This window comes from Lissotriton vulgaris, chromosome 2_1 (assembly GCF_964263255.1).
Source record: "Lissotriton vulgaris chromosome 2_1, aLisVul1.2, whole genome shotgun sequence".
Classification (NCBI taxonomy): domain Eukaryota; kingdom Metazoa; phylum Chordata; class Amphibia; order Caudata; family Salamandridae; genus Lissotriton; species Lissotriton vulgaris.
In genome coordinates, this window is record NC_141687.1 from 392,299,830 (window position 1) to 392,322,244 (window position 22,415).

Below are 22,415 nucleotides of genomic sequence, written 5' to 3' on the forward strand. Positions count from 1 at the left end.
CAACTATTTGTATCTTTCTCTCCCCCACACAAAGGCAATCCCATCTCTAAAGGAGGAATTGCTAGATGGATTGTAAAGTGTATTCAAATATGCTATCACAAAGCTAAACGTACACTAACAGTTCCTCCTAGAGCACACTCCACTCGCAAACTAGGAGCCTCTATGGCTTTCTTAGGGAACATACCACTAGAGGACATATGCAAGGCAGCAACATGGTCTACAATACATACCTTCACTAAACACTATTGTGTTGATGTGCAAGCCAAGCAGCAAGCTGCAGTGGGCCAAGCTGTTCTTAAAACACTATTTCAGTATGCTGCAACGGATACAAGCGACCACCGCTAGGGGAGACACTGCTGCACAATCGTTGCTAAATGTAGGATCTGCAGCTCATATGCCTCGAACGGAAAATGCTACTTACCAGTATGCATCTGTTCTTGGCATGTAGAGCTGCAGATTCCTACATGCCCTCCCGGCCTCCCCGGGACTTGTATCCGTTCCAGTACTCATCTTACTTAGATGCACACGCATGGACATCCTTTCTCTTTACTTCTACTAACTCCATCATTTCCCATCATGGCGAAAAACAATCTGAGGATGGAGTCGATGACCATGCACAGTATTGTCCAAGGGAGGAGTCACCTATCTTGTGACTACACAGACTTCTTCCAAGAAGACAACAATCTGCAATCATCCGAGCCCAACACCAGGTGGCGATCTATTGCTAAATGTAGGACTCTGCAGCTCTACATGTCAAGAACAGATGCATACTGGTATGTATCATTTTCCTTTCTTTAATGGTTTCTCCTACTGCAGGCACTACATGCTTTCCTGCAACATTCAGCACGCCATGTGTGCTTTCACAGGGTGCTTTTAAAAAAAAGCATTTGTTTGTCAACTTGACAAACAAATACGTTTTTGGGTAAAAGCGCCTCATATCACTCTTTCAGTTTAACCCGTTGGCTGCGCCGCCGATTTTGCGGAACTCTGTGTGTGTGTGCGGCTCTGTCTGTGTGTGTGCGGCTCTGTCTGTATGTGTGTGCGCGGCTCTGTCTGTCTGTGTGTGTGTGTGAGTGTCTGTGTGTGGCTCTGTGTCCACGAATACTCTATACTACTCTATAATGCTCACCTACTGCCATTGTAAATGACAATACCATTTATTTATGTTTTAAAAAAAAAATGAAAAAAAATGTCATGAGCAATGCCAATAGCTCTACCTTTAATAATGTCGAGACCATTGCATTGTAAATGCCTGTTTTGTTTTGTTGCAGGGTAACTTAAAAGAAAAAGACTACTTTTGGCAAGGTAAAAACAGCTCTTAACTGTCGCAACAGGGATAGCGACCGACTGCACACAGCTAAACAGCCAGTCTCAATTTACTGATTCACAGGCAGCTGCTTTTATACACAGTCAGACAATGCTTATTACAAAAAGTCAAACATTAAGTTGCTTAGAGGTTACTCCTTGGTTACAGAAACATTTAGTCTGTGGTAAATAAAATTACCGTACAATTTTTCCGTATAATTAATGACAGGTAAAAGAATAGCTCAATCAAATGAGAGGCAGAGTCCGTGATATCTGAGTCATACGGGCTTTAATGGAATGGCTCGAGCCAGTGGAGATCAGATCCATCACCACAAGGGTTCAGGAAGAGATATGCAATGATGTCAATGATGTCAACGTTTTATTAACAGTACACAATATATATAGTAAAACTGTACAATGGTGATGGATACAGTAGGCGTGACAAGTGAAAAGTATAAGATAAGAACACATGTGCGTAGCAAGAAGGCGTGTACAAGGGCGTACACGGAGGTGTGTGCTGGAAACGTCACAGGAAGTGTCATAGGTGGGTGGATGCATAGAGAATTTCTGCAGGGTCAGCAGAAACCTTTAACATGGGTGCGCGCGCAATTAGTATGACGTGTGATTGACGTGGAACTAGGGAGAGCCGGGGGCTTGACTTTAGCACTAGTAGAGGAGACAGAAGTCTGGCATGTCAGACCGACCTGTTCCTATAACATATCTGATATCTTGTGTTTGGAGGATGTTTTATCTGAAGTAAAAGGTCTCTCGGGCAGAGGCTATACTATACTGAATGCATATGTGTCTAAGTGTAATGCGCGGGGCCATGGGCCTACCATGGTAACGGGAGCAATGAATTACATAAAGGAGACAGGAAGGCTTGGCCCTTTGCTCTGCAGCCGGGAATATGTTTACCTATATCACTAGACTGGAATGTGTTTTCGAGGAGGCTGAACTGATAACTTGAAGGCAGAATACTGTCTTGGCAGGCAGGCCAGGCTGAGCCAGGCACCGCTTCGCTTGGCAGGAAGTAAGGCAGAGGTCTCGGATGTATTTCCATGATGCAGCTTTCAGAGACAGAAGTGGCTATATTGTGTTTCAGAACGGCACATTCATTTATATAGTGACCTGGCTGTTTACAATAGTTGCAGGTTCCTTTAACAGGAGCTGCAGAATGACTAGTCTGTGTGGTACCCCTCTTCTGACCATCAGCTGGAACTGACTGGGCAACTAGTACTTTCATTTTCGTGTCTTTCATACGTCTCTGTTCATGATCATGTTCCTCTCTAATTCTGTTCTGGTGGTACTGTAACATTTGTAACATTTGGGAAGGCGTATTAGCTTGCCATGTACTTTCAACTTTCAGTACACGGTTCTTAACCTGGGGTAAGGAATTCTCGACTAGTTTGGTCACAAAAAGATGTGGATATGACTCGCTACTTGTTTTCAGGCCACTATTAATAATAAAACATTTCTCGAATCTGGAATAAAAATCACTAGTGTCTTCGTCTTGTTTCTGTTTGCAGGCTAAGATTGCATCTCAGTCCTCTTTTTTAACCGTCAATAATCTAGGCAAAACTTGTACTAGTAATCCTGGTAATGCTTTAGTTTTGTCCCCAAGACCTAAACCTTGGGTACGTGTCTTTTCTTCGTCCTCTAATTCAGTCCAGTTAATCTTCTTATCTCCCACCTCCCACTCTTTCTCTTTCAGTTTCTCGTAAATTCCAGCCGGTAACAGTACTTTTAAAATTTTCATAATATCGGGATATGTGTAGTCTCCCATCAGTAACATGTCTTTTAATTCACGGTGGAACCCTGCAGGGTCTTTATCGTGACAAGGTACTATTTTCTTCATTTCCAATAATTCCATTTTACTTAAGGGTGTATATACGAATACGCGTTGAAGCGCACCCCCTGGAGTCGTTTGGACGGGATGAACTTCTCGTAAGGGATTCTGTCTGTCTAGGTGGTATTCCTGTCTTACTGGTGGTGGGACAGAAACAAAATGTGGAGTCAGGAATGTTCTGTATTTGTGACGTTGTTCAAGAATCACATTAATCAAATCGGTACCTAGGCCTCTCCATCTTTTCAGAAGTAAGTCTTGCAACATATTATACAATGGACCTGGATCTGAGTGCTGATTTTCATATAGTGTAATGAGATGTTGGATCATGTATATACCAGCTAGTCGCTGTTCGTCTGGGGAAAGGCTCAAAAACGTTTGTGCTACTGAATCGTCTTTATACGTACTGTCGTTCTCAGCCCATTGGACTGCTAACCGGGCTAGTTCCTGATCCCGCATGGTACTAAGTTCATGATAACCTATTCTTTCTTTCAGTATTTTATCAGTATGTTGAAATACATGTTCAAGAGAACATTGTTCTGGAATGGGGGAAAGGAAACGTTTCTTGTTTTCCAGACGTATGGGTCTGTCAAAAGGTCTGTCAAAGGAATACTGTTTAGGAAGCTTCACTCTACCTACGTACGCAATTGTGCCTTGATTCTCTACTGGAGTCTCTGTTTCTTCCTCCTCTGAGGATTCATTCTTGTCTGACTCGGTTCCCCTTTCAGCCTTTTGTCTTTCATGCATCGTTATTATTTCTTTACGGATCTTTCTGCACATGGCATCTATGCAATTTTGTTTATCATGTTTACAATCTGCAATATTCTGACTCCATTTTACCAGTACATCCATCTCTTCTTTGACAGCACCTGGCCGGTCTTGTTCCCTTATCAGACAATTAATCAAGAATCGTAAAATGAAACTTTGTGTCTCAGTCTTTTGATATGCCAGGGCCTCACAAATACATTCTGGTCTCTCCCCCGTTCTAATAAAATGATATATGTTGTCTAGATGGTTTGTCATTTCTGGTAATAACATCAAATAATCTGTAACACGTCGTAGACGTAACGAGGCTAACCTCATGTCTCCCTCTTTGCCAGGTACCGGATCATATCTACAATCTGTAATATACTGTCTGAGTTTTTCGTATGCAACCGCTTTTGGTGTACGTTGCAATGCTAATTCTCTGACTGTCATCCGTTTTACTTGTGGCGGGGTGCGGAGGTGGCCTCCTACGGCACCTCCTGAAGCTGAAGCGAGGGCATAACCTGACTGGGTTGTAGCTGTTGAGGTCATGGCAGGTAGAAGAGGTATATGTAACGGGGTGGACTCTGGGTTGCAGTTGTCGCAAAAGGATTATGAGGACCAATAGTTGGGGGGCCAGTAGTAGTAGCAACAGCAGTAGGGGAAGTGACTACAGGCGCGGGAAGATGGTGACGTGGTGGGGTCATGGCTTGAACAGTCTTGGCAGGCTGTTGTACATTATCAACGGGTGGTACGGGTACATTGGTATATGCTGGAGCCACGCCATCTAAATAAGAAGAAAGGAATATGTCTGCTGCGGTCTGTTTGTGACGTACTTTAGTCGGAACCAATGGTGGCGGCAAGTCACGGGGTACTTCCGGGGTCGCCTTGGGCAGGCCCTCGGCAAGAACTGGATACATGCCTGTAATGAGTGCATTTCTTTGACGGTCCAATTGTTCTAATCTGACTTGTTCGCCTTCTTCTAGTAACTCCTTTTCTCTGACTTTTTCAGATTCTTCTCTACTTTTCTCTGCTTTTCTGATTTCTTTCTCTGTCCTTCTATGTGATTCTTTACGCCACAATTCTATGGCATCTTTCTGAGATTGTCTGGCTTTCTTTTTCCACAGTGCTTCTTCTACTCTCATGATGCACTGCGCATCCCATGTCCCTGTAACAGGCCATCTATACTTCTCTTCCAGGTCTTTAGTGTAGTCCACCCATAAATCTAAGTACAGCACGGCATCTAAGCCATGTTTGTGGTACATAAAATATCCTGGAGTGTCCCTAGGCGGGACGGGAACTGCTTCTTCGAGTATCCCTTTCCTAGTTCCTATCTGACGTAATTTCGAAAACCGAGGCATGATTGGAGTGGTTCGGACGTGAACACAATAAACACCGTAATGAACAGCAAACAATCATTCACACCACGACACTAAAATACATTGAAACGTTTCGAACAGATACTGTCTAGTACATAGAAAACACGATACTGGAAATCTCGAGAGATAATGCTAGAAGACTTAGAATACTGAATTACTGAACTACTAGATGCACTGCTAAACAGTACAGATGCACTGCTAAAACAGTACAGACCGGATCTCTGTACCCAGACCCGTCTTGACCGGACACAAATTAATGCACCCGTCTAGATGCGTCCCCAGCAACGGTACTCACCGGGATGCAAGAACGGAAGGCCTCGGAAACTGGACTAGACTGGACTAGACTGGACTGGACTGCTACGACGTCTGGTTACTGCTACGCACTACGCATGCGCCTCGATGCTTCGGAAACAGGTGGGCCTCAGGACACCTCGGACCTTGCTCTCTCGGCTGGGCTCTGGTCGGGATCCTCCGCACTCCTCACCGCCTCGTCTGGATGCTGAACCGCAGTCTCCGTCTCCTCCGTGGGCCTGAGGGAGATACAGGAAAACCTGCAGATGCGCATAGGAGTCTGTCACGGCTGTAGAGGGGTCAAGGCCTGCGACGCATCGCCGGCGCGTGGGGTGGGGGAGGAGTTCCTGTTCGGGCGCCAAATTATGTGGTAAATAAAATTACCGTACAATTTTTCCGTATAATTAATGACAGGTAAAAGAATAGCTCAATCAAATGAGAGGCAGAGTCCGTGGTATCTGAGTCATACGGGCTTTAATGGAATGGCTCGAAGTCAGAAATCAGGGCCTAGCTCGGCAGAGCCAGAAAACGTACAAGTATACCATGTAAAGACGTTGGCATGGCATGTTTAAAGACTGAATTATCGATCCATTCATGGTGGATCTGGTAGATGACATGTTAACGTTGGACGCAAATGTATATGCGTCTTCATATTTGGTCATGGAGGGAAATTACATGTACTTTAAGCACGTACATGGAAACGTTGGGGTACACGTTAGGGGACATACTTGACCATAAAAATTTCAATTACCTCAAGTCATTTGTATTCCTAAACTTTTAACCAAATTCTCTACACTTCCTTTATTGCAGTTCTACCAATTCTTAACAAACAAACTATTCTCTCCTCTTGATTGCACATATATTTCCCTTAAAAGCAGGTGTATTTGTGTGTGTGTGCTTTACATTCTGCTCCCAAGACCTCTTGTCAGATTCCGTGTGTTTAGGCTGATTCAGTCTCCTGCTCTCATTGTTTAATTAGTTTTAATTCACTGAGAACACAAAATACATGCCTGTGTGCTAAGCCCATAAACTCCTTTAAGCTTGCCAAACACGAGTTTTTCTTCAACTATGATCTTGCAGGTAATTCATTCTGTTTTCCAGTGAACTCTTCACCTCTTGCTTATCAGCAGGAGGTTTTGGGCATGCACTGCTCTTTCACCATGTATAGCAGTGACGCTCTCTACTGCCGTCAGTTGTTGCGCCACTTCTTCATATTGCATTTCTTCTATAACAATTTTTAGGTCTTCCTGCCCGCCGGGAGCTCTCTTCACAGAATACTTATCTGGCCAACCAGGTAATCTTGGATACCGGCTTTTAGGCTCATCACATCTCCCTTATTTTCTTCCTTAAAAGAAATCTGTCTGTTTGCTCTCTTCCGATCTGGAACCAGAAGAGTTGCTGAGCCAGAAACCACCTCAGTACTCTAGCATTATTCCCCTTGTTTTGGGACATTCAATCTAAAGTGGCATAATCGTTATATAGATCAAATTCTCTCCGTTCTTGGTAATATCGAAGAGTTTCGATAGCCCATTTGACAACCAACCCTTTGTCTCGACTATCGCATACTTGGGCTCTTTGGGAAAAAGTTTTTGACATACACAAACAGGATTTTTTACCCCGTTTGTATCCGCTCGGGCTAGAACAGCTCCTAGTCCTACCCCAAAAGCATCTGTTACGAAGATGAATTTCTTGGTATAATCTGGGGTTTGCAACACCAGTTCAGAGGTTAGGGCTGTTTCCTTTTTTTTAATTGTGTATTTTATTGATTTTGCATATACAACAATAACAGGAAAGAAAAAAGATGGAACGTTCCTTCCAATACGTGCACAGTCTCCGCCTCACCTCCCTCCCGCCTGCATTAACCAGGGTAAATGTGATATCAGCCCTTCTATTTCTGTTTGCTTACATCTTATCAAGATTCAATATTAACTTGAGGAGTCTAGGGCCTTGGTTCCTTCTCGTTTTGACCTTGACTTCTTGTAATAGTCCTTAATTCCTACAAGTTTCACCCCTATAATAGTCATAGCTCTACCCTTCTATGGGCTAACAGTCCCAAACTTTACCTAAACTTCTTAGGGCATACCTTCCCTCATAAACTAGTTTTTCCTTTGCTTGACATGCACTCATTTCCCTAATCCAATCCTGTACTTATGGGTGCTCAGCACTTCCCCATTTCCGCACAATTTTTCTTTTGGCTAGGAGGAAACCCGGGTTGATAAGAAGATTCTGGTACAAGGTTGCAGCAGTACCTCCATATTCTTAATAGTACCAGGGGTGCCTGTCCATCTATCTGTGAGCCCACTGCTGCTTCTAATCTATGCAAGGTCCTATTCCAGCTTGAATGAAGAGCTGGGAAATTCCATAGTGTGTGTATGAAGGAACTGTTTTGACCACACGCACGTATGCATTGATTGTCCCCAGCCAGGCCTATGTTGTGCAGAAGCGTTCTGGAATAGTATACCCTATGTAGTATATTAAGTTGGATCCAGCCAAAACTTACCTAAATTGCAACTTCTCATGGCAATTGCAGTCCTCGACATCTAGTTCCCATACATTTATCTGCCATTGTGTTCGTAGTTTGTGCATGTCTCCCTGTGTGTTTATCATTAATGTACCATATGTTAGGGAAATTGTCATTGTGGTCATGCAACCATCTAACAATGGTTGTTCAGAATCCAGCCTGGATTCCTCCTTCGTCTCCTCTCTTGGGGGGATCCCGGCCTGCAATTCTTGGTGTAACCTTAAATATTTTAACTTTTGTGTGGAATTCATGTCATATTCCTTCCAGAGGTGCTCAAAGGGAGCCATGCTGTTCGCTTCACACATTTCCTCTAGTAAGGAGAGGCCAATCCGGTCCCACCTCCAGATTCCCAGTATTGCGTTGACTGGGCCCAGTTTGGTGCCCACCCAAACAGTAGCCTTAGGTATTAGCCTTTTTTCCGACCCCATTTCTCTCAGTAGCCTACACCATATGGAGATTACTGTTGCAGTAGCAGATGGTGCGTCTGTCATCGGCTTACCACCGTAGGACAACGATTTAACCTTTCCCATCCAAGGTTGATTGGTGTAGGCATATGCCCGTTCTTCACCACACTAAGTTGTGCTGCTTCATAGTGATTTTTAAAATTCCATACCGAGCGTTGAGAGAGCTATTCATAATGGGGCATCTAACCATACTAGGGACCTTATTACCCTTTTAAGCATCAAGGAGAAAGTGGTCGGGATTGTGTTTAGGCTATTCTGTAGTGTGTATGTGAACCTGGGTAATGCATTCATTTTGAAAATCGCCATCTGACCCATCAGAGAAAGCGGTAGCAATCTCCAGTGATTTATATCCAGCTCTAATCTCCTAAGGAATGGAGCCAGATTATCTACCTAGTGTGTCTTTTCATCTTTGGATATTCAAAGCTACATCCTTCCTGATTGTATTGCGTCTATCCAGGACCCCGTGGAGTCGCAGCATATTCAAAGCTGTATTTCTCCCTGGCATAAACCCAGATTGGTCAGGGTGCACAAGCTCCGTAATGCAGGGGATACGCATGTTGGCCAATAGCTTAGCTAAAATTTTCGCCTCAACTGTCAGTAGTGAGATCAGACGAATGGCCCTACAGTCATCTAATGGTTTGCCCTGCTTTTGGATGACCACAATGGAGGCCGTTCGAACATAAGCAGGTAATGCCCCTTCGTCTAGACTTTCAGTGTACATTTGTAGCAAGTAGGGGGAAAGTTTGGAAGCCAGAGGCTTCAAGAATTCGTTAGGGAGCCCATTGGGTCCCATAGCTTTACCCGAGCGGACGTCTTGTATCAGTTTCTGAATCTCTGCATCCGTTATCGCACCCTCCAGAGAATCACGGTCCTGTGGGGACAGACATGCAACTTTAATGGCCGAAAGGAGGTCCCCAGCCGCGTACGACTGGGACGTCGCAGAGGGCGTTTACGCCGATGAGAAGTAAAAAGCAAACGTATCAGCGATTTGTTGGGGATCGGTACTTGTATCCCCATTTGTCCTGCGCAGTGAATGAACCCGTCTCGACGATTGCTCTTTTTTCTCTAGCCAAGCAAGGAGTTTACCCGTCCGTTCCCCATGTTCATAAATTTTATGGAACGTGGAGGTATACCGCACTTTGGCCGCTTCCGTCAGGAGCTTGGTGTAGGTGAGACGCACCATCGTGAGTGAGTGCTGCAGCTCGGGATCAGAGGTAAGTGCCAGGGCTTTTTCCCGGGATAGGACATCCTCCTCGAGCTCTACGATTCTCTTGGTAAGTTCTCTCTTATGGCTAACCATCAAAAATAAGGCTCTCCCTTTCATAACCGTGCTAAACGCACCCCATAGGATGCGGGCTGAGGTAACCGAGCCCACGTTTCTTGGAAATAGTAGTCAGCTTCTTTGATTAGTGCTTCCTTAATGTGGGGTACTTTAAGCGCCCATGGGTTTACAGTAAGGGAGGCACGTCTTTTGGGCTGGTCAAGCAAAAGTGTCGTAAGAATATGGGAATGGTCAAAAATTCCACGCGCAAGCCACCTGGAGTCAGTAAATATGCAAATGTCTTGAGCGTGGGTGAACATGTGGTCAATGCGCGATTGACTGTTATGGGCGCCAGAATGAAACGTAAACTGCATAATGGTCTGATTTAGTCTCCGCCAGACATCAACTAGGCCGACGGCGGACTGGAACTCTGCCAGTGTAGACCCCCCCTGGGGGTTCCCTGCGGTCTGGAAGGCGATCAATGACGCCATCTACAGCCAAGTTAAAATTCCCCCCTCTCTTCCCCATGCCCCAGGGGTAGGTCAAGCAAAAGCGTCCCTAGGTCTCGCAACAGAGGATGCTGCATCCCAGGTGGGGCATACACGGGAATAACATTGAAGGCCTGTCCCTCCCATGTGCCGGAGAGCACCATATAACGACCCTGCTCATCCGACCAGACCCTGTTTATGAGGTAAGGACATCCCCTGCGCAAGATTACCCCCGTCCCTCGAGAGCCAGATGTAAACCCCGAGTGGGCCGCCTTACTCTTGCTTGGATGCCCATTAATGTATGAAGATTGAGCAGGGACAGGGGGCCTGAGCAGAGGTGGTCTCACTTGCATTCATGTGTGGCTCAGCAATGTGAACTAATTTGTGCTAAGTGAAGTTAATAAAACATGCCCCCACACCCATTCTTTTCATAAACCTTCTCTGAAGCAGTGTTTTGCGGAAAGGCAATACACAAATGTGGGCCAGTTTTTCGGGGTGTTCCCGAGCCGTTTTAAAAAAAATCCCAATCCAACCCTGTCCTCAGGGCCCCTCAGCTGTGCCTCTGCACTCTGTCGTGGGCGCGATTGTCCGGGTGCACAGAGATTGCTGTTGCGTCTCTCACATGCTGGTACTCGGTGCGTACACTGCCAACTCCATGCTTTACTGGACACGGCCCTGGGGGCTTTTTTTAATGCCTTAAAATAATTTGAAACTCTCTTCCAGCTTCTCTGGTTTGTTTTAGCAAACCAATTAAGGAGTAGCCCAGTGGGAGAATCTGGGGATGAATCTACGGTAGTTTCCTGCTAGCTCAAGAAATGCCCATCAGTCTCTTTGTTTGAGGGATGGTACCTGCAGTATACCCGCTATTTTCTCAGTTTGGGGGGTGGATAAGTCCTTTTCCCAACAAATACCCCAAGTACTTTACTTGTTTGGCTGCTAAATGGCATTTTTAAGTCTGCTTTTTAGTTTTACTTTTTGTAGAGTTCGGAGGACGGCTGTGAGGTGACCTAAATGTTCTTCCCAGAAATGGCTGTGAATGATCATGTCCTCTATATAGGGTGCAGCATATTCGGCGTGGGGTTGGAGGAAGGTGTTCATCATCCTTTGGAAAGTGGCAGGAGCCCCATGAAGTCCAAAGTTAGAACGGTGAATTGATATAGCCCCCAAGGTGTGGAAAAGGTGGTCTGTTTCACTCTGATTCAGGAGTATCTGGCAATACCCTTTACATAAGTCTAGAGTTCTGACGTTTTGGGCTTGTTCTAGTCTTTCTACCATCTCATCGATACGGGGAAGGGGCACACATCAAACTTAGATATTTTATTTATCTCTTGAAAATCTTTACAGAAATTCAATTCAATTATTTATTTAAATATGATTTTGGAACTCCTTGGAGATCCACATATTACATAGTGACCAACAAAATATAATAAAATGAAACCATATGTAAACAACTTATACTAGCAAAGAATATACAAAGTTAACGTACCATTCATCTAATACAATTCTAAAAAACATTTTAAAAAATTTAAAATTCTGTTACAAAAAAATTCATTTGGAGGACTAAAGATAGCATCTATCAGAGATCTTGCAGATAAAATACCAAACTGAACACATACAGGCTTTACCCAGAGACGGCGATAAGCCATTAATGCTGGACAAACTAGCAGGACGTGTATAGAGTCTTGAACTGAGACATTGCAGAAGTTACATACATTAGATATGCCGTGCCATTTGGCCAACAACTTATTCAGGGGAAGGAGATCCTGCCTAAGAAGCAGCCAAAAACGGCGTAAACCGTGGGGTATGTTCCAGGAAGCGTAAGGTTGTATTTGTCTAAATAAACAAGAATCAACAGCTTGCGTAACCCCCTTCTTTTGTATAATCAAGTTGCGATCCCTTTCGTAGCTTAGCTTCCATGTGGCTTGTTTTAATGTTAATTTTAATTGGTGCATAGAAAGGTCTAAAAGAGTGGCTTCCTCCAAGTCCAAGAGTGTAATGGCCTTCCTGTAATTCTTTATAAGAATCGAATGCTCTTTTAGGGGGCCCATCAACTCTTTTGTGATTAGGGATCTTAGAGTGGCTGGTTTTCCTTTGATTAAACAGATAACCCAGCGAATAACTCCTGCTAGGCCCTGTGCCCAGCTACTTCTTAGACCGAATTCTAAATGAAGGGCTGCTGCACTGCAACTATTATTAACCGAAGTTAAGCTTCTCAAGAGGATGCCCTCGATAGTGTCCAAGAAACCCCATTCGAGAAAGTCGATTAATTCTACCCCGTAAAGCAGAGTTGGGGGGACTTTTGCCCGGAAAGCCTCCAGCAGGTGGACAAAGTGTCTTTTGCCGGTTGATTTGTACAATGCTCTCAAGCCATTTCCCTGAGACTTTGCCTTACGGGAGCTATTTTCTATGTGGGATTTGTTGCTCAAGTTGCTGTTAACAACCTTGCCCAGGAATACATATGTTTTTACTCTTTCTAATTTTTGGCCTCCCAGCTCCCAGCTAATGTGCTCCAACTTCAATATTTTTCGCCCCTCCATACACATTATCTTGCTTTTGGAGATGTTTATTTTCAGGAAATGCTCTTCGGAGAAAGTGTATAATGAATGTAGACGGTTGTTAAGACCTTTTGGGGTAAGGTCTAAAATTAATATATCGTCCGCATACATTAGACAAGAGATATATCTGTCTCCCAGGCGTGGCGCAATTCCTTCACATGCAGATAAAGTAAGGGGGAGATCGCTAACGTAAAGGGAAAATAAGAGGGGAGCTAAAAGACAGCCCTGTTTAAGGCCATTCGCCGATGGAATGAGCTGGGATAGGCCCCTTTCTCCCCCCAATAGCACTTTGCACCACGTGTTATCATGCAAATCCTGTACCAAACGTAAGAGTCTATGAGGCATTCCCAGGGCATATAGTTTTCTCCACAATACTTGTCGGTCGACCTTATCAAAGGCCGTGGAGAAATCTATGAATGCCGCATAGACTCTCCCCTTTCTGGCTCCGATGTATTTGTCGATTATTGCCTGGAGGGCGGTTAAGTTGTCCATGGTCCCATGGTTTTTCCTAAAGCCTGTCTGCTCGAGTGGGAGAATATTTGAAGACTCCACCCATGCGTTTATTCGTTTGAGCAGACATCTTGTAAAAACTTTGCCGATTGCATCCAGCAATGCAATCTGGTGGTAGTTCTTAGGGGATAGGCGATCTCCCTTTTTAAACAATGGAACCAGGATACTTCCCTTCCAGGAGGGTAAGACCTTACCTCTTAGTAAACAGATGTTAAAAATTGGGCAGAGAAGCGTACTCCATTTAGCCCTGTTCTGTTTTAGTACGTTAATGGGCAATTCATCTGGGCCCATAGCCCCTGAACGCCTCATTTCCCTGATAGCTAAGTCTATGTCCTTTTCTGTGAAAGGCTCTAAAGGTAAACTCATTTCAATTGGCCATTCTTGGGGAGTCACCGTATTATTGCTTGCATAAAGGTTAGAGACAAAATCCCTCCATATTTGTTCCTCAATAGGGATGGGTAGAGGGCTAGTTCTCAGTCCGCACCCCTCACCTATAAGGGACCAAAATTGCCTCATTTCCCCGTTAATAGCAGCTTCTCTTATTTTTACCCAGATGGCGTCCTCTTTTTCTTTACGTAGTGAGGCTAAAAGCCTTCTCCTTTTCCTTTTTAGCTTTGTTATTTGTTGTGCTATAACACCTGTTCTATTTAAATATTGGGCCCTTACTAATTTATTAATTTCTATGTTAAGCAGTCTCAGAGGGCAGGGGAATATACCAATGGACTTTTTCTTATTCAGCTTTTTTGTCCCTGTTATCACTGACTTCAAGAACAAGGAGAAATTTTCAATTTCAGAGCCATACCAGGAAGGAAGCTCCGATATTGCTACATCGAGCATTGCTTCCAAATTTCGATGTGCCCTTGCATTCCAGTAGCACCTTCCTGATTTGGTACCGAAGTTTGTTTGATCACTATTCAGAGTCCACTGATCACATTTAGAAGACTTTACATTCATCGAGATGAAGAGGATTCTATGATCACTTAACGGTGTATCGATCACATCGATGTCCTTCAACAACTCAAAAGATTGAGTCCCCAGTATTACATAATCAAGGATTGATTCCCCTTGGTAGGATTTATGCGTGAAACTAGCTGGGGAATCCGAAGGGAGTCTCCCATTTGCAATAATCCCATCCGATTCTGCCAACTCATTTAGTAATAGTTTGCCACGTTTGTTTGTTTTTATATTTTCAGGGAACATTGCTCGAGGAATATGGAGAGTTTCTTCTCTCATTTTGTCACAGAATAAGTTTAAGCTAGAGTTGGAGATCTTGCAGTTCAAGTCCCCAACTAAAATTATAACCGTTCTTGGATCTTTCTCCCTGATACTCTGGATAAGGAGGAAGACCTTTTTTAAGATTGCATTAAAACCAACTTCTGGAGGTATATAAGCATTTATCAGAGCCAGACGGTTACCAGCTGTAGGATTACCAGACCCAAATAAAGTTACTACCTGAAAGAGGTTACTCGGGTCCAAAAAATGCTCGTAGTCCCAATTTATTCGGTTTGATAAGAGGCAAGCTATACCCCCGCTGGCATGTCCTTTTTTATTTGAGGAGGCGCTACCTTCCAATACATAATAGTCTTTCCCTATTTGAATGTTATCAGTGCACCATGTCTCCTGGAGGCATATTATATTTGCCTCTAGGGACAAAAGGAATGCTGTTTTCTCCGGACTGTTTTTTAAACCGGCTGCATTCCAGGATATTATAGATAATTCTTTGCTAAAGGTGCGGATTGGATAGTTGATTACTTAAGGATTTTTCAGCGAGTACTCTGGGAAGCCAGTTCCATTGGGCATTTTCCTCTCCAATAGCAGATTGATAAGAAAGCAAGGTAGGGATAACGTAGGATACTCCACGGGAATCCTTAGACTTACATATTTTCAACTCTGTAATCTCACCCACCTTATTTATATTACCTGTTGCTGCTTGCAACAGAGAAAAGGGGGGCTTCTGTTGAGTTTGGAGTTTGGGAACATTGTTTTGTCTAGTATGCCCTAACACCGGAATTACATCTATTCCTCTGCTCTGCAGATCTTCTGAGCTTTACAGAAACAGATTGTGCCATCCGGGTTAGGGACTAAAACCACTCGCAAATTTTATTCGCTCACGGAGAGTTCAATCACCTCCATTTGTAGCATCTTTTGCACTTCCTTCTTTATAGCTTTGCTTCGAGCCTCTGGTATATATGATTTTAATCTCACTCGCTTTACAGAATCCGTAACTAAGCAAAGGTGAATTATGTGGGTGTGACTGAGAATTGTAGAAAAGACTTGACTTTAAACCACCCAGCAACTCCTGTTGTTCTATTCTGCTCGACGTTTGATCTATACATTGGAGGTCCTCCGTTTCTAGATCTCCCTTCCCCGGGAATAGCCTGGGGTTCGGTCTTTCCCATTTTTTTCAAAAGGTTTACATGGTAGATTTGTGATTTTTTTTGCTGTGTTAACCTCAAACCTACAGGTGACTGGAGTTAGTTTTTCTAGGATTTTGTACAGATCCTGCCACTGGCTCAGCATCTTATTCTCCAAGACAGTGGTTCCCAAACTTTTGACTCCTGAGGACCCCCATTGAGTCACCACTGGTAGCCGGGGACCCCCAACAAAATTGTTTGAGTTAAATTTCAAATATTAAAACAGTGATTTTAAAAAAATACACACGTGTGCACACAAAACAAATACTCAAAGTTCTAAGGATTTTGGGCCCAGATGTACGACCATTTCATTTAGCACCTCGCAATTGGCGACACGTTGCGAGTGGCAAATTACGAGTCACTAAATGAAATGTACAACAGTTTAACACTGTTTGGGATTCCCAATGGGGTCTCAAATTATGAGGTTCGTTAATATTAATGAGCCTCTCGCAATTTTCGAGCCCATTGGGAATGCCAGCCCTCCCAGGTATGGTGGCCTGCTGGGCTCTGCTGACCACCATGTCTGCAACTTCTTTTAAATAAAGCAGTTTGAAAAAGAAAATGCAGCCCGTTTACAATGCATTTAAAAAAACGAAAATGAAACGTTTTAGTTTCATTTTCTATGGGCAGGCAGAGGTCCCTGGGCCACTGCCTGCCCTTAAAAAATTATTGGGGACCCCTTCCCATTTGCGAATGCATTACCATCTACTTGAAGTAGGTGGTAATTGCGAGTGTTTTGCGACCACAAAACATTTGTGCATGGTTTTGAAGGGAATGCCCCTTTCCAAATAGCAGGTTGCAAAACCTATTTAGCGAGTCGCAAAAAAATTGTGACTCGCAAAATAGGCAATGTACATGGCTCAATAGGTTTTTGCATGCGCAAACGGGTTCGCAAACCCGTTTGCGCATATAAAAACGGATCGTACATTTGGACCTTAGTATTTTATATTGAAGTAATAGCCCCTCTGTCACATGTATTTCATATGTTTCATAGCATTTCTCATACCATTGTAGGATGTCAGAGCACTTTACATCACACACTTATAGAGACTTTGAATCATACATGTAAATCAGTGTGTATATAAAATGTTTAAAGAGTGCTTGGTCTGGAAAAGCACAAACTCAGACCAAATACATCTTTTTAGCAGCATCAGGATAATGATTAACTGGGAAAAAACATAAGTTACTAACTGGTACCATGCAGTTTGCAAGCAGCTCTTTGCTGACAGTTTATAGGTCCCTCTGCTACATTACGATTGTCACTTATAAAGTGCACAGTAACGAAAGAATCTCTGTGACAAAAACAGTAACCATAAACCTATGCACATAAAATACTGCTTTTTAAAATGCATGTTACACGTTCTTTGCAGTAGGCGCATGAACCCTCTGCGCTACACCAGTTAAGTCAAAGCTGCCACTGAACAAAACTCTCCTCACGCTCCAGCAGGTACATTAATCACTGGCATTATCTTGACACTTTTATTGTTGCTCGAAAGCTGCTAATTATACAAGAAACTTTTCTGTGCTTTTAACCCCTTCAGCGCTGATGACAAAGCCAGCTCGTCATGGGCATTACCTGCGCTGTGCTTTTGACGAGCTGGCTTTGTCATGTAAAGTGGGATTTATGGAATTGCAGCACCCAGGGGGAAAACCCATAGCACCCAAGGGGTTAAGCTTTTAAAACTGTTACCTACGGACCCCAGGGAATGTGTCACGGACCCCTGTGGGTCCACGGACCCCAGTTTGGGAAACACTGCTCCAAGACAACGCAGTCCCTGGTAGAAAATCTTCTGGGTTTAGCCTCCTTATCATAATGTTCTTTCTGGCTGCTTTGATGTTGCTCTAGACTTTGCCTCATGATATCTAGCATCACTTTCAAACTGATTCTTAAGTGACTCACCTACACAAGAATAGTTGAGTTATCTCTCTTTCTCCCATACCTCGCGGACCTGGTCTAATACATTCCAGAGTTTCCGTCCAAGTAACAATTCAAAGAGGGAATATCCTATGCCAGCGTTTAACAAACTGTGGTCCGCGGACCCCCAGGGGTCCATGAGACATTCCCAGGGGGTCTGCAGGACTCGAGTGCCTATCGTCGTAGTGAAAAATGAAACGCTCATGCGTCCTCACTGCACACAAGAGCTGTGAATGTTGGCGCTGGGGCGGCGAGACCACAATACAATCGTGAGGTAGGGGCAGCGAATGGGCAGTGGGCAGTCAGGAGTGAGGGCCGCAGGGGGCACAGCGGCTGGGGAAACGAACGGAACAGAAGGCAAAAGGGGCACAAAAACAAGGAAAAAACGAGTGGCACAGAAGGCAGAAGGGCACAAAAAACGAGTGGAACAGAGGGCAGAAGGGCACAAAAAACGAGGGGAAAACGAAGTGGAACAGAGGGCAGAAAGGCACAAAAAACGAGTGGAACAGAGGGCACAAAAAACGAGGGAAAAACGAGTGGAACAGAGGGCAGAAAGGCACAAAAAACGAGTGGAACAGAACAGCACAAAAAGGAGGGAAAGACGAGTGGAACAGAGGGCAGAAAGGCACAAAAAACGAGTGGAACAGAGGGCAGAAATGCACAAAAAACGAGGGAAAAACAAGTGGAACAGAGGGCAGAAAGGCACAAAAAACGAGTGGAACAGAACAGCACAAAAAGGAGGGAAAGACGAGTGGAACAGAGGGCAGAAAGGCACTATAAACGAGTGGTACAGAGGGCAGAAAGGCACAAAAAAAGGGAAAAACAAGTGGAACAGAAGGTAAAAGGGGCACAAAAACAAGGGAAAAACGAGTGGCACAGAGGGCAGGCGTGCACAGAGGGCAGACGGGCACAAAAAACGAATGGCACAGAGGCAAAATACAGAATTAAAAAATATAGTGGCCGCTAAGAACAGAAGGCAGAACGGACAGAGAGGCACCGGGGCAGCGAGGGGAACAGAAGGGAAAACCGGGCAGAGACAAGGGGCAGCGAGGGGTACAGAAGGAAAGACCAGGCAGAGAGAGCACGGGGACAGCGAGGGGAACAGAGGGAAGAAAAAGGGGCATGGAGCACATACAGGCAGAGGGGAAAGACAGACAACAGCAGTCACAGACACAACCATGAAAATACAGGCAAAACAATAAAAGCAATAAAACGTTGAAAGGCACATGTGTATAGGTTACCATTACTTGGCAGGCAGGTAAAAATAGATGCAGCCAGGATCAGCAGTAGGATTTTTGTGCTGCTGTCTGATTGCTCACTTTCCACAAGCCCTTGTGTACCACTAACTAATACACTGCTGTATGCATACATGTCCATGCAAATAGACCCAATTTAGGCTGTCTCCCCCTTGAAATTGCCTCTGCTTCAAAAGGCGTTTTTAAAAAGAAATTTAAATTGTACAAATTGCTTGGGGGTCCCCGACTTCCAGTAGTGATTCAGTGGGGGTCCTCAGGAGTCAAAAGTTTGGGAACCACTGTCCTATGCTATTATGCTCTTTCCACCATAAGTCAAACCATGCCTCTGGGAGCATTTGATCCCACTTTGTTTTTTATCGCTAGTAGCTTCTACAGGGTGATTTTAAAGTGGAATTGTATTGTTCCACCAACCTGTTCATCTGGGGGTGATATACTGCATTTTTTATTTGTCTCATGAGTTTAGACGTGAATGTACTTCCCTGGTCAGTGAGTATTTTGTGGGAAAACCCTAACCTGGAAAATATTTCTATTTTGTCTGTATCTATTTGGGTGGTGTTTGGTTTCCATAGCTGAACTGCCTCAGGATACCTCGTTGTGTAGTCTACCATGATGAGGATAAACTGATATCCACTTCTCAAAGGTAATAAGGGACTTATAATGTCCATTCCTATCTTGGAAAAGTGTTCCCGTATAATAGGTAGTGGATATAAAGGGTCTCTCGGCGGTCTGTACCTGCTGTTTTTCTGACATATGATATAGTCCCTTCAGTATTTCTTTGTCTTGGCTATAGATACTAAGCCAATAGACCTGATCAAATATTGTCTTCTTTTCCTTGTCCGAAGAGGCCCTCTAACAAATAGTTATGTGCTAGGAAAATTACTTATTCTCTAATGGTTATGGGGACTAAGAGCTGTTTTGGTTGAGACCTCCTTCTCTTCCTGTATAACAATCTGTTCCTTTTGAAGAATCGGGCACCTACATCCTGGATTTCCTTTTCTTCTGCTTCCTTCGCTCAGGCTTCTCACAGGGGTTTATCCTCGCATTGTGCTGCTTTAAAATTCTTATCTTTATAGGTAGAAAGAATTGCCATGGTTGCATGTTTATCTGCCCTTTTCTGGCTTTTGCTTTTCTTTTGTTTAGGTAGGGGTCACTCCGTGCCTTCCTTTCCTGAAAAAGGGGCTCCCTCCCAACTATAGTCCCCCCTCCCTCCAAGAGTCTGTACCAGTGACTTGAGCTTCAGATAATCTGTATCCACAATGAGAGGTTCTGATAATTCCGGTATCAAGCCCACTTGTAGGGTAATGGGAATCTCCCCCTTTCTTTGATATACACCTGAACTACAGGATATTCCTTCTTGTCTCCATAGAAGCATTGGACAGTCACTATTCCCTTTTGGAGGGGCCGATATCCCTGAAGGAGGCGTGGTCTCATTACGCCTGCGAACCCCGCCCCCCCCTCTCTCCAGAAGGTCATTTATGGGTTTCTATTGACTTTCAGGGAACAATGATAAGGTATACTGGAATCGGGAATAGCATAAAATATGAGTCTGTACCTCCGATTCTCCAATGGTTCTGTTTTCTCAGGAGAGTAGGACCTGTTGGCGCTGGGACCTGTCGCCACTAGCACCTTACTGACACTCTATTCTGTTGTCCTCTTAGTATTAATGAGCAGAACTAGTGTAGCATAGACACAAGCAGCATGACCCCTGCCCTCCCAGGATCCCCCTCTTTGTCCATAATGGTGTTCTGTCCCCAATCGCTCACCCCGGTAGCCACAACTGTTGAGTTGTGGCGGGCAGGTGTGCGTTGGTCAGCGGAAACCATCATTCTTCAGACTAGTCAACTTCCTCCGCCGTTTCCATGATCCCAGCGTCCTCACAGTTCCCCGTTTGCTCTGCGGCTTGGGATTGGCCCTGTTGGACCCCACTGGCTGATTCCCTGTAGGCTCTCTTCTTGAAGTCCAGAGTTTTCCCTCAATCCGCCGCGTCTTTTCCATGGTCCTCTGGTCTGGTGTCCCTCTTCTGTGTCTCTTGCCTGTCTTTTCTCCTCTTGGCTTCACCCCTCTCCTGTGTGCAGAAGTCTGATTTTAGGGTCTGCAGTTTGTTTTGTTTGTGTCCTTTCTCCTCCCTCCTTCCTAACTGTGGTCCTTTCTTTATTTCTAGTCTTACTCCCCGCTGGGAGCTCTCCCCACGGAATCCTCGTCTAGCCAACCAGGTATGTGCCGATACTGGCCCTGGGCCTCTAATATTACATTGTCCAAATGTATTTGCTTCTTAAAAAAAACATAGGTAGGAGAAAGATTGAATCTGTAATCCCCAGAACATGTGTCATGGCTAATAAAGATGATTAAGGACATGAGGCTACCAAAATTTGTTTTAACTTAAATTGAAACACTGTAGATACACAATGCTGGCAATAACTGTTCTTAAGTCCACATGATAGGTGGGAGGATTCGAAGCGCCTTGATAAAAGTCTGCTTTGTTTTAGAGCCCTCCTGTTCCATTGGTGCCAATAGCCATCTTCCCCTCATAGCTATGTGGCCCAAGCCTCCGCAGTTGAGCAGTTGAAACATTGAGTCCTGCAGGGATATGTATGTATCTGACCTCCTCTCTGATCTGCCAGAGTTTGGATGGCTTTTTGAAAGGATTCTTGATCTTCCGTGCCTACTACCATGAATTTCTCAAAAGTTTTTTCTAGTCCTTGTTGGCCATCGGCCACTTTAGCCACAAATTCCTCCATTTCCTCCAATCCCACTTCTGACACCACTTTGTGGAGGGGTGGTCTGAAATAAGGCTTAGGAGGGTTTTCTAGTTTCCTTCTGGTGGCTTTTAACGAGTGTATTTGAGTTACATATAAGCGTCTCGTTCCTTAAATATCAGGTAAAGAAAGCGCTCCAACAAAACTCTCCTTCCATCAGTTTGTCACCCTCTTCTTCCTATGCCTGTCGCTCTGGGTAGTAATGCCTTTTGTTAACACCCTTTCTCTTTCTTCCTAGGTCCAGCAAGGTAGTGCTGCAGACGGTGCTCGAAAAAAAACAAGAGAACATCCAGGTAAGTGTGTTATTAAAAAAAAAACAACATAACTCCTCAAGTCTAAGCTGTCAATGAGGGAGGTGATTCCATCTTAGTAGTTCTAAGATGTTTTACATTCCAGTCACCAGTTAATCTTGAGCCCGTCTTCCTTTTCCTTTTTCCCCTTTTCAACTTTGTCAGGATGACCGGTTGACCTCCCTGTTCTCATCCCCGGTGTTGATGCCCAGCATGTGATTTGGTACAGGGAGTAATGTGAAATCGCACTGACCTGTCGCCACTAGCACCTTACTGACACTCTATTCTGTTGTCCTCTTAGTATTAATGAGCAGAACTAGTGTAGCATAGACACAAGCAGCATGACCCCTGCCCTCCCAGGATCCCCCTCTTTGTCCATAATGGTGTTCTGTCCCCAATCGCTCACCCCGGTAGCCACAACTG

General features: G+C 44.4%; 1 protein-coding gene across 5 annotated transcripts in view; it reads left to right on the top strand.

Moving 5' to 3' along the window:
• LOC147730436 (caspase-8-like) overlaps positions 1-22,415 on the top strand; it is a 260,962-nt gene that overhangs the window by 69,760 nt on the left and 168,787 nt on the right. For 3 of the 5 annotated variants that reach the window (XM_086955245.1, XM_086955246.1, XM_086955244.1), the window contains exon 3: positions 21,941-21,995. The gene's annotated coding sequence lies outside the window, so the exon portion shown is untranslated. Of the gene's footprint in view, positions 1-1,271; positions 1,306-21,107; positions 21,160-21,938; positions 21,996-22,415 lie in introns of those variants that run through there. The other 2 variants (XM_086955247.1, XM_086955248.1) reach the window with 2 other exon arrangements.